Raw genomic sequence first — 12,476 nt, forward strand, 5'->3', positions numbered from 1 at the left:
CCTCGAAGGATCAGGCACCCTAGGCCCCCAGTGAACTCTGTGAATCAGTGAATTAAGCACAGACCAGCCAAAGCTTATACAGCTGCCCAGTCTTAGTTTATTTCTTTAAACTTGCTGTTGAGCAGCTCACGCTGGGCTCTGGGTGCCGGCACTATGCTCGGTCCTCTAACACCTTCCTAGAAGCCTCCTTTAGGGTCATGGACTCAGCTCCCCAAGAAGTGTTGGTGTTGAGTGCTGGGTGCAAGCAAGGGGGCAAGCCTGGGGGCCTCAAGCAGTGGGGGCGAGGGGCAGCCCAGGGCAGGGTGACCTGCCTGTCCCTGCGCCTGCAACGGGAGGAGCTCCACGACTGGCCTAGGGGCTTTTCTCCCCAAGTCAGTCACAGTCACAGGGCAGAGGCCCCTCCCCAGTGCTGCCTGACCTCCAGGCATGTCTGGGTGGCGTTGGCAGGAGAGGGTAGACGATCGTGTCGAGAAGTGATCCGTCCCAGAAGCTGGTTCCTCCTGAACTCCGAAGCCCGGGCTGGCTCCTGCCTCACAGGCATCAGGGGACAAGGCCTTCCAGGCCGGGAAGGTCAGGTCAGACTGGATGAGTCCTGGCCCTGAGACGAGTCCCTTCTGGGAGAGATCGGGGGTGACTGTGGAGCAGTGTGGCCCCAGGCAGCAGCGTGGGCCTCACAACGCCCTCCCTGACCGCAGCCTGGAGAGGGGCGGCTGGGGAGTTCTCGGGGGGGAGGAGGAGCAGCTTGGGAGGGGCTGCCGGCTCTGTCCCACCAGCCAGGAGGCGCCTGGCCCACCCTGGCTACCTTCCAGCCCAAGCCTCCTCGCTGGCTCCGATGCAGTGTCAAATTTGCATGTGTCTGTTATACCCCGTGGAGAGCTCAAGAACCCTAATATCACATTCACAGAATTCGCACATCAAGCTTTCCAATTTCGTTTCTGATTTAGTGTCATCTATCTGTAAGTGTTGTTCCCCCAGCACAGTCTTTCAGGTTAACCAGGACAATCCACGGCCTCTTTCAGTGTCACCTCAAGCACAGCCCCATCCTGGAGCACATGCCGTGTTCTCAGGACCTGGATTTGTTAACCTGTTTGGATGGCAGCTGGCGGCTGTGCAGATGGAAATCCAGCTGTTCAGAAAGCAGGCGTCTTTATCTTCCCGACTTTCCTAGGCAACAAATAACCAGAGGCCGCCAACTCGCTGGGGGAAAGTGCTTCTGGGAATGGTGTTATTTTTACCTCTGTCTCGTATCCCTCTCGCCCACCTCCCGCCCCCACCACCCAGCGATGCAGAAATCACCAACTCCCAGAGCTGCTGCACACATCCCCGAGAACATGCCTGAAGCTGGGTCTCTGGGGCTGCCCGGGGGGCCCAGCAAATCCCCAAGGGGCAGGCCAGGAGCTGGAACAACAGCCTGGTCCCATGGTCAGTGGCTCCAGGCTGGCGAGGCCCCAGGGACAGCAAGGGGCTGAAGGTACCTTCCAGGACCAGGGCAGAAGCTGCAGAGTGGGGGCCGGTGGCCAGTGGGGACATCTCCCGGTGTCTCAGCAGGTGTCAAAGGCCCTCGTAACTTAAAGACAAGTGGATAGACAGAGCACAGGTCTCACTGGAGGTCTCAAGTGGAGGAGTCACCTAGACAGGCAGCAGCAGTCTTCGTAAACACACACGCACACACTTTCTGCACGACCTCTCACTAATGCAGCCACACGCACAGAGTATTCTGAAGCAAATGATTTTATCATCATCTATAAATATTCAGTGCGCTTTGCTGAAAGGTAACAGTGATTTTGAAATGCAGATGTAACACCACGACCAACCCTTTAAAAATCAGTGCTAAAATTCCTTCATTTAATGAGTGATTAAGCCCAGGTTCACATTTTCTGGATTGCCTTATAATTTTTATGGTTTATTTTGAAGTGGGAATCGACAGCGGTCCCTGTGCCACGACTCCTTCCGACCCGCCGCCTCCTCCCGTCTTCCTTTTCCTCTCGCACAGTTTTGCTGGAGAAACCCGGTCGCTGCTCTGGTGAGTTTCCCTGGCCTGGCTGCGGTGGTGCCCCGTGTTGCCAGCAGGCCTCACAAGCTGGTGGCTGCAGCCCTTCTGCGGCGTGACTGTCCAGGGTTGTGCACATCTCTGTGTGTGGCAGTCACAGCTCACGTTAGCTAACGCACATGGGACCGAAAACCCACTTCTGTCATTGCTTCCTCTGGCAGCTGGGATTCTTCTAGAAAGAGAAACTTCCTCACCCCCCACCCCCGCCCCATCTGGGGACCCCGAGGCTCACACAGCTGGGGAGGCGGGACAATGCCTGATCTCTCCCTCGGCCCACGTGTGTGTCCCCAAAGTGCCCCTGAGGTGACCCGCATGTCCTGTCTGAATACGTGGCCCGGGCTGGGGAGAGCCACTCAGCTGCAGCAGTCGTGGTCCCTGTGCAGCCAGTGGCCCCGGGTCCTCCTGAGATGGCTGTCACAGCTGCAGCCTCGCCCTCTGCCGGGCCCTGATGCCTGGACTCACTCGTCCACTTCCCACCCCAGGCCTGGAATCGCCATCGCCCCGGCAGACCCGGCCGCTTGAGGGCAGCGGTGTGTGGAATCTGCTGTGCGGGCACCTGGAGGCCACTGAAGCTGGGTCGGCCATTTTTTCCCGGCTTTTTTTATTGGGTAAATTTGGAAATACCAAGACCTTCCAGGCCTGGGGATTCACCATGTGGGTAGGTAGGGGGGTTCGAGGACCATGGCGGGGGAGCAGCTAACCCCTCCAGAACGCAGGGTGGGGTGTCCAGGTGACACTGCCCAGGCTCCGGACGGTGCAGAGTGGGGGATGTCACAAAGCAGTGGTGGTGGGACCCCAGTGAGATCCTGCTTGAGAGCAGCCCAGAAGGGAGAGGCCAGAGGTGGAGCTCCTGCATCCTCGTAGGTCCCCGAGTGGGGTCTGAGCTGGTCCCTCTCGTGTCTCCTGAGACCAGCTCTGTGACAGTCATCATCGGGATGTATGCAGACAGCAGCAGTGGCCACCACGGGGGCCGCACAGGCACTGAGACCCTCAGCTGTCTCAGGAGGCCCCGTCCACACAAGTCCTCACACTTGAAGGTATTTTCAGACATTTTCCCTGTGATAACATTTCCAGTGATCTGCCCCAAAACAACACCTGAGGATGGTGTTCTCCAGGGCCGCGTTTTCTGCGGGATCCATCCCTGCTCACAATGAAATGTGAGCCAAGCTGTGGACGACGCCCACCCCCAGGGCCGTGGTCCCTGTGGCCCACGAGCTCGCCTGGAGGGGCCTGGTGCAGGCACCTGCTCTGCTCGGGGCCACAGTGGAATCCTCAGGACCCCACCCTGGCCTGTCATCACAGCACAGAACACTGTCTCGTGGTCCATCAGCACCTCCTGACAGAGGCTGGGCCGGCGGCTGCCAACAGCTTCACGTCTGCTCTGCCGAGAGTACCCAGACCACTGTCTTCCACCGAACAGAGAAAACCAAGCCAGGGAGCCCTGAATCCACAGCCTCACGGCCGCCCCTCATCAACACAAGAACCAAACACTCCTTCCAGAGGAGCCCCGTTGCAGGCCAAGAGGGAGAGCCCAGCGTGCCAGTCGCAGGACTGACCCAGGGCTGCAAGGAGCAGCGTCAGCTGCAGGCAAGTAAGAAAAGGAGGGCCCTTGTCCTCCCTGGGCTCATTGTCCCTGCCGCTCTGGAGGGGCACAGCTGGGATCTCCCTTGGTCAGGAGACACCACAGAAGGTGGGAGCCAGGTGTCTCCAGGCGCTGAACACCTTTCTCCAAGGCGTTGACACTGGAGGTGCCAGAGCTTGGGTCTGGTCCAGAGAAGCTGTGACTCCTACGGTGCTGCCGGGGAACTTGGCCGTGGCCCGTCTGCCCTTCCTGCAGGCCACACACCCAGCTGCCCATCGGCTGGCGGGAGACCCCTTGTGACCTCACACTGGCATCCAAACCTATTGACGTGAGGAGTGGACAGGGAGGGTGAGATTTGAGGGAAGAACTTGAAAGTCAACTCGAAAGCCCATCTTGGTGAATCTGCCTGTGTCTAAATGGCATTTGGGGAAAATTGCTTCATCAGGAATCTTTTTTCAGCTGAAGATCAGGAAGGCTTGTCTTATCCGTGGCTCTGGAGTGACTGAGAATTACCATGGCCAATGGCGTGCCTGTGACACTGCCCCTCCCATCCCGATGGGAGCACCAGGGGTCCTGGGGCTGCGGGCACAGTTCTTGTGGGGGGTGGTGCGCGCGGGGCTGCAGCGGCTCTGCAGCCTTCCTGCACCCTGAGTTTGAGAGGCCTGTGCCTGCAAGGGCACGGCATGGTCTGGGTCTGGCCTGCAGGCCGCTCCCCACTTCCTGGGAGCCTTGGGCCATCTCCCTCAAGCTCCTTCTCCAAGGTTGGCCCCTCACATCCCTGGCCAGTCGGTGGGGAGCAGGTGGGAGCAGACTGCTGGCTGCATGGCTGCGCTGGGGGAGGGCAGCTGTGGTGGGGCTGGTGGGTGGCAGGGCAGGCGAGGACGGCGATGCCAGCCACCCACAGCCCTCCTCGGCCCCGTGGGGACCTTGCTCCTGCCTGCTCTGCCCCACCCCAGTGCCCCGGCAGCGCAGGAGAGAGTGCCGCGTTCCTGCCTCGCCAGCTCCGCCAACTCCGCCGTCCACCCACACCTACGCCTTCCTTGGAGATTCTCCTGTGCCTCCTGCTCTAGCTGCAAAAGAGTGTCGAACATATGGACGTACTGGTCAAATATTTGGAGTTTGTGAACTGTATTTTGAAATTAACAGAGATTTTAGCTTTTACAGACTTCTAAGACACATAAACACGCCAACTGAGGAGGAAAGGGCTCAGAGTTCCGTGGTACACCAGCCCACGCTGCTCCACTGCTTCTGCTGCCCAGTGTCTCCCGAAGCCCATGGTTCCTGCCCCACACCTCTGTGTGCAGGTCGCTTAAACTGACGTTACTGGGTTTTTAACAACAGAACAATACGTAGTCGGAAAGTAACATCTGAAAATACAGACACTGCACAGTCAGGTGACAGATACTCACACCCAACCCAGGCAGAGGCACTAGCGACGGCTCCTCCTCAGCTGCTGTCAGAGCACACGCACATGCATGCACACTCACACGTGTGCACACTCACGTGCTGTGCACACTCACACACGTGCACACTCACGGGCATGCATGCATTCACACACGCACTGTCACACACTCACCCACACACACATGCACACATTTGCACACACCCGCACACTCGCTCAGTGTCACGGTGCATCTGCAGAAGGTTTGCAACAGCAGTCTGCTTGTGCTCGCCACCATGATGCATGGACGGGTTGTCCGTGGTGGTGCGTAAGTTACTGCACCTCACCCCCATTGTTAAACACTTAGATTGTCCCAAATTTCTGCTATTACTAACAGCTCAAAGCAGGAATAACTGGCTGAAAAATTATTAGGAATTTAAAAATAATAAGATTATTTTTAGGTTCAAAGACATTTTGAAAGAAGAGAAATAAATGTTTCAAGATATAAGGAACTGGAAAACTATCCTGTGGTGTGCCAAAAACGCTAACACTGAGAAAACCAGTGGCTTGGGAATATTAATTTTTGAACAAATAATTATTTTAACAGAATTGCCAAGTGGAACATTTTGCTTTTGGCCACATCTAATTTGGAAAGATTGCTTTGGCCCAATTGCCAAAAGCCTTGACAGGAACCAGGCAGGAGGCAGTCGGGCCTGCCAGGGAGAGGAGAGCCGGAAGCTGGCAGGGCAAGACTGAGCCAGGCGTGGCAGAGGCCAGCCCAGGCAAGGCTGGGCATGGTAGGATCCAGGCCACAGATGTGGTCAGATGGGGACAGGTCACATAGTGGATCCAGGAGGCTTGAGCCTGATGAGAGCACTCCAGCAGTGGCCAAGGAACACAGGGACCTATACGGGGCAGCCCCAGGGACAGCTCCCAAGTAGCCAGGTCTCCTCTGGGCTGCCCAGGCCAGCTGTCCCCAGGGAGGGTTCAGAGTCTTCTAGGCCAGATGGCCCCATGGACTGAATCTGGTGGTGGGTGAGTCAGGGAAGGTGTCACATGAAGAATTGTGGGTGGAGAGGAGGACTGAGTGGATGACAGGGGGCAGATGAGGGGTGGGTGGTTGGAGGGGTGGGCAGGTGACTGTCCCATCCTCTGTGATGGGGAGGGGACAAGATTCTCACGTCACCTGCTTCTTCCTCATTGGGCCTCCTCTTTCGACCTAAGCTGAGCCATGAGGGTGCCATGTGGGCCAGGATCCCGTCCTTCCTGTACCCCGTTCCCTGAGTCCACCACCCAAGGATAGCAAACCAGACAGGGTGCCATTCCAGCCCTGATGGAACAGGGACGGGGCAGAGAAAGGCCCCGAGAGCCGCTGCTGCTCCTGGGAGGACTCCAAAGCTGAACTCAGCCCCAGCGAGAGCTCCAGGGACCCTGAAGTACCAGGCTCCATCCTCCAAGGCTGAATATTTTCATGAAAACCAGTTCATCTGGTTAATTATTTGGGTCTGGAAACTGGAATAGTTCCTAAAACTGAAATATGGATAACTGGCTGTTTCTCAGCCATTACCCCACATTTGCAATCAAGATAGAGAGTCTCAGAGCCAGCCGGGTGGGCGGGTGCTGCTTGCATGGCGGAAAGTTTGAGCAGAAGGTCTGGTTATAGAAGCTCTGTGTCTACAATGCTGCCGAGGACCCACATTAACTGCTGAGCCCAGAAGAAATCATCTGCATGAAATTGGAGGACGTCCACAGGCTCCCATATCTTTGCAAAACCAGCGTCTCGTGGCCATGCCTCTGCCGTCTGACTTAGTGGACCATCACAGGAGATAGGAGTGTTTGCTGTTAAAAGACACAGTGCGCCTCTTCTGTGTATGGTGTCTTTCCCTGTGACCGACATCCTGTGCAGCATGTGAAGGATTCTGCAGCAGAGTTTATAGGAAGCCACCTCACCCTGTGTCTGGCTGGGTGTCTGGGCCCTGTTTCCCCCCTGGGAGGTGAGGACGGTGACTTGTTTTGGAGGCCTGTGAGTCTGCCTGGCATGGCTGCGTCTGTTGAGTGTTCTCTACTAGGCACCAACAGGGCCCCCTTAGTCTGTTGAACCCCAGCTCCGTGCAGAGGGATCAGGCCTCACCAGGGCCAACCACGTGTGTGTCCACGGCTGTCCAGGGTCGAGGAGCGGGCAGGATGAGAGGGGCTCTGGATGCAGCCTCTCCTCCAATTGCCAGGGTCATCCACATCCACACAGGTCCTTCACCTCCTGCCAATCCCATCCACAGCTTTCAGCAAACCCCAGGGTCCCAGGAGGGAAGAGGGAGCCCTTTGTGCCTTTTTCAAACAAGAGACAGAATCTGTGGCCCAGGACATGGAGGCTGGTGAGACCTTGATGACCGTGGCCTGGCCCAGGCCCTGTACACTCAGAGAGAAGACAATGGGTCCCTCACCCAGCTTGACCCTGTGACACATGCCCGGGCCCCACACAGCCAAGAAGCTAGCTGGGCCAGGTCTGGACACATGAAGCCTTTCAAAGGTAAAACCACTAAGAACCTCATCCTGCCAGGGTCCAGAACACCCTGACAGTGGCCGTTTATTACAGACGGTGGTCAGGAGAGGCTGCATAAGATCCCTCAGTGGCCTCCACGCGCACAGCTCTGGACGGAGGCCGAGCTGCTGTGGGTTTTCTCAGGGGCTCCAACTTTATTAAAGGACGTGGCAGCATCAGGAATATTTCAGTTTGTTAATTTTGTTATTTTGTTCTGAAAGCAGGCTTCGCCTCAGGGTAAGAACGAATGTGTTGGCTTAAATCTTTGTTAGAAGCCGTCTACCCAAATTCAAACAGGAGCCGCTGGTTGCCACAGCAACCACAGAGCAGGTTTTAATTCCGCTTGGTGAACGAGGAGCTGCGTGCCCCAGGCCACCGGTCCCTGTCACTTCCTCAGAGTCCCCACGACTTGGCTAGAAAGCAGGCAACCCCACAGGTCTCGAGGTGCTTAGAAAGAGGCACGTCCGCCCGAGAGATCGGCTGCTGTCCTAGGCCATTCTCGTGACAGAGATGTGGCACTTTTGGCAAGCCCCTGCTCGCGCTGGAGACTTGGCCGCACGGGGCCAGCCCCAGCCACATCAGGAGCATCCCCGTTCTCCATGAACAGCTGTGACTCCTAAAGCCATGAGAGGCTGAGAGGCACGGTCTCCCGCGTGCCCACGCCCTGGACGTCTGTGACTCGGGACTTGGGCCTTTCGGCCACAGCGGGCAGCAGGGGGCTTGGCCCCAGCTGGGCCCCCCCCACAGGCAGCGCCACAGCACAGGCCCTGCAGGTGGGAAGCGCCCGCTTTCTCTCAGAGAGGAAGAAACTTGCACCAGTTGACGAAAGACCCAGACGTACTAACAGGACGGAAGCCAGCACCTTGGTCAAGGCCTAACATCTCAGAGGAGGTCGCAGTCACCTCCCCTGTCGACTAGAAGGGCTGGTGGACCCCTCATAGAATATACCGGAAAACTGACCTTTCCGGAAGACTCGGTGCCATGTGAGGCCGAGAGCCATCCGTCTGCTGGAGACACTTATAATCAGACAAAGAGAAGCTTTCACGCTGGTTAACAGCAAATGTGCCACCTACTAAAGCCGCAGTCTCAGAAGCACATTCTCGGCGCCGTCGGGGCTGTGTCTGAAGAACGTTTCTTTGGAAGATCGGGCTCCAGGGTGTTAGGATCTGCGCAGGAGGAAACCCGGGTGGCCGGCATCGCCCTGGGCAGACGGCACGCTCCGGGCACACAGCCAGGCCGTGAGCCGACGCCTTCCCCACGACAGTGGAGCCGGGCTGCTGCGAGAGGCCTGGCCACGAAGCCTGTAGACGGGACCTGGAGGCAGTCGGTTCCACGTGTCCCCTCGGCCGGGCCACCATTCTGCTTTCAGTCACCTCATCGAGGCGTTACCATGAGGGGACTTGTGGGTGCGGTTAACGTTGAAAATCGGATGCCCTGGACAGCCTGACGGGCAGCACTGAGGCCTCCCCAAGAAAGAAGTCCTGCCAGGGAAGGCAGGTCACCTCCTTCCCAGGACCTCCCGCCAGGAGCCCTGACATCAGCTGCTGTCGTGAAGCCAGTTCCCTGCCGTAAATAACTCCCCCAATCCACGTCACTATGAATAAATGTGAACACAGGCCACCCTACTGGCTCTGTACCTCTGGAGGAAGCCAGGCTGGCACTTGGTTAAACACCTTAGTAGACATGTAGAGAAAACGGCCTGCGTGGCGCCTGCACCCGAGGCGCAGAAAGACGGCTTTTCCCTGCCTGGGAATTCCATCCTCCCACAGCGATGACCTTTACTGACTTATTTTAAATGGCCTGAAGTACTGGGCTTTCTAGGCTTCGTCTTGCTTTGTTTTGTTACCAGCGTCCCGACCTTTTCTGTTCTTTACTTTCGTTTCCATCTTCTGGCCAGTTCAGAGGTGGGGGAGGCGGACAGGCTGCTTCCGCAGCATCTGAGGAGACCCTGCCTTTCAGAAGAAATTGGAAACGGTGGGCACCATGGTGACACTGCAGCCCGTGGTCCACTCTGCCGTCTAGAAAAGCAGAGGCTCCACTGATGAACGACATGGAGAGATGGCTCAGGGACACACATCGCTGTCTCTTGGCGGGGGTGCCAAAGAGCAGATGCCCCCGAGACCCGCGGAGCCGCTCGAGGACACGTCCTTCATCACGCAGCACATGCCTGGCAGCTTGGAACCCGCTACTGCAAGTGAGGTTCTGAATTGTTGAGGTGAGGGTCGAGGTGTGACGAAAGAGGACACCGACTCTCCAGCCGCAGCCATTCTGCACAAGAGTGGCCGTCTGGGCAGGCAGGACCACCCAGCACACAGAGCAGCAGCAGATGGCAGCTGGTGACTGGCGAGACACCTGATTGCTCATGCCTCGATATCCCCATCTCACAGCGTGCTGCTCTGTGTGCAGGGAGAGCATGGATGCCGTGTGCTGCATGGTGGCCCTGCACTGCCCAAAGACCTGGGTCTGATACTAATGACCCTTGGGCAGCTCCAAGGCATGGGCACCGGGCAGCCAAGGGGGACCCGGCCTGGCACCCCATCTCCCCAGAAGGCCAGAGTCGCACTCATGAGGATCTCAGTGCAGCTCTGAACACACACGACATTGGGTCTTTCTAGGACTCCCGATCCTTCACCCAGGTTAACTCTGGCTCTGGGACTGGGGCACCTGTGCCCCCGGGTCCAGACAGTATGTTCAGGGGTGGGATGTGTGCAACCCATCTGTCTCAAATGCTTACCCCTCAGAGGGTGCCCCAAAGTGCCTGGAACCCTCCACGAACCCCACCAGGACAGCAAGGGAGTCTGTAGCATGATAACCTCTTCCTTTGGAGCCTGAGGGGCGCAGCCTGGGGCCCACACAGGGTGGGACTGAGGCTGGCGGTAGGGCTTCTCCAGGGCTGCCCGGGGCCTGCCTCCCGACAGCGTCTCTGTAAGGTCTGCCTCGGAAGCCACCTCTGTGGCATCAGAGACTCCAGAGCCGGCTCTGCCCACTCACGGTGAGGCTGGTGGTCACAGATTCAGCCTCCTCCCAGGACATATGGACAGCACATGCCACTGAGCACAGAGCAGAGGGGTGGGCCAGTGACCTTTCTGAGGGGGCCAGGACTGTGCCAGGCGGGCCCTCCTCTGTGCCCCTCCTGGTGCCCTTGGGCCACCCAGTGATGGGCTGGGAGCCCACTGAAAGGAGACAGGTGGACCTGGGGTCACTTTGCACCCCATATCTGGAGCATTCTCTGTGGAGGGAGCTGCAGGGTGTGGGTGGCTCAGATGTCAGGGGCAGAGGCCAGGGGGCTCCTGAGGGAGTTGGGGACAACATCCGATCTGGTCAGGAGGCCCGTCCAACCCCACTTCCCTGACCCACTTGTCTAGGACCATCCATCCAGTAGCCAACAGGGAGGTCTGCGCTGCCTCCCAGCCCCTGAGGAGAGGAGCTCCAAGGAAGCAGGGTTGTCAGGGCATGGGGCACGTAATGGGTTTCCAACCAGCTCAGACACACACTCACAGGAAAAAAGGACAAATCTCCTCCTTGGGATTCATATCCCTCAGCTGAAGTTCAGGGCTTGTCACAACATACCACAGAAAAGAGCTGGAAATATAGGGTAGGATGATGGACAGAGGAATGTTGAGATCCTGGTGGATGGAGGACTTGGAAGTGTTGGGATCCTGGTGGATGGAGAACTTGGGAGTGTTGGGATCCTGGGCGGATGGAGGACTTGGAAGTGTTGGGAATCCTGGGCAGATGGAGGATTTGGGAGTGTTGGGAATCCTGGTGGATGGAGGACTTGGGAGTGTTGGGATCCTGGTGGATGGAGGACTTGGGAGTGTTGGGATGCTGGTGGATGGAGGGCTGAGGAGTGTTGGGATCCTGGGTGGATGGAGGACTTGGGAGTGTTGGGGATCCTGGGCAGATGGAGGACTTGGGACTGTTGGGAATCCTGGGCAGATGGAGGATTTGGGAGTTTTGGGAATCCTGGTGGATGGAGGACTTGGGAGTGTTGGGATCCTGGGTATATGGAGGACTTGGGAGTGTTGGGATCCTGGGTGGATGGAGGACTTTGGAGTGTTAGGATCCTGGTGGATGGAGGACTTGGGAGTGTTAGGATCCTGGTGGATGGAGGACTTGGGAGTGTTGGGATCCTGGGTGGGATGGTGGAGGGTCAGGGCTAAGGAGGGGAACAGATGGAGGGAGCAGGAGGGGTTCTCCATTCCCACTTGCTGGGTGTCACCCTGGGCGGAGACCCATCCCCTGCAGGGGCCCTGTGCCTTCTCTCTCGCCCCCTCCCCTCTGCCTTGTTTTCACTGCCCAGGCTTTGGGGGCTGTGACCTTGGTGCAGGTGCACCTGGAGCTTTCTGCACAGCCGCAGGCCCTGCTGACTCACACTGGATGGATTTATTGTGGGCTCACCTCAGTTTGGGCATATTTGGATTGAGAATAACTTAATATGAGGTCTATGAAAATCGCTTCAAAATCCATTTCCTTTCTCATATTTTTGTTCTTGGAGCTCTCAACAGACAAGGATTGCCTTTAAGAATGAAGTAAAGCCTTCCACCCTCCTCCCGGGGAGACGTTCTGATGTCAGCGGTCTGATGCTGTTGGAGACCAAGGCGAAACCTGGCCTCTTGTCTCTTTAAATCGGCTCTGCAGTGTGACGGCGGCGGCCACCCGCGGGCGGGTGGGCTGGGAAGAACCATTCCTGCCTGCCGCAGGGAGCTGGCCACCGCGTCGTCGCCGCCACCCACCCCCCAGTCCCCATGGTGACGGCTGCTGCTCCTTGGCCGGCCGTCTCTCACCCGCGTCGCCGCGGAAGGCGGGCGCAGCTGCAGCGCTGGCTCTGGGAGCCACCCGCCAAGATCACGGTGGCCGCCCGCCCTGCCGGCCCTGACTCACCCCTCCTGAGCAGAGCGCCGCCGCTGCGGAGCGCTCTCCT

The sequence above is a fragment of the Galeopterus variegatus genome, unplaced genomic scaffold (genome assembly GCF_000696425.1).
Source record: "Galeopterus variegatus unplaced genomic scaffold, G_variegatus-3.0.2 Scaffold3028, whole genome shotgun sequence".
Taxonomy (NCBI): Eukaryota; Metazoa; Chordata; class Mammalia; order Dermoptera; family Cynocephalidae; genus Galeopterus; species Galeopterus variegatus.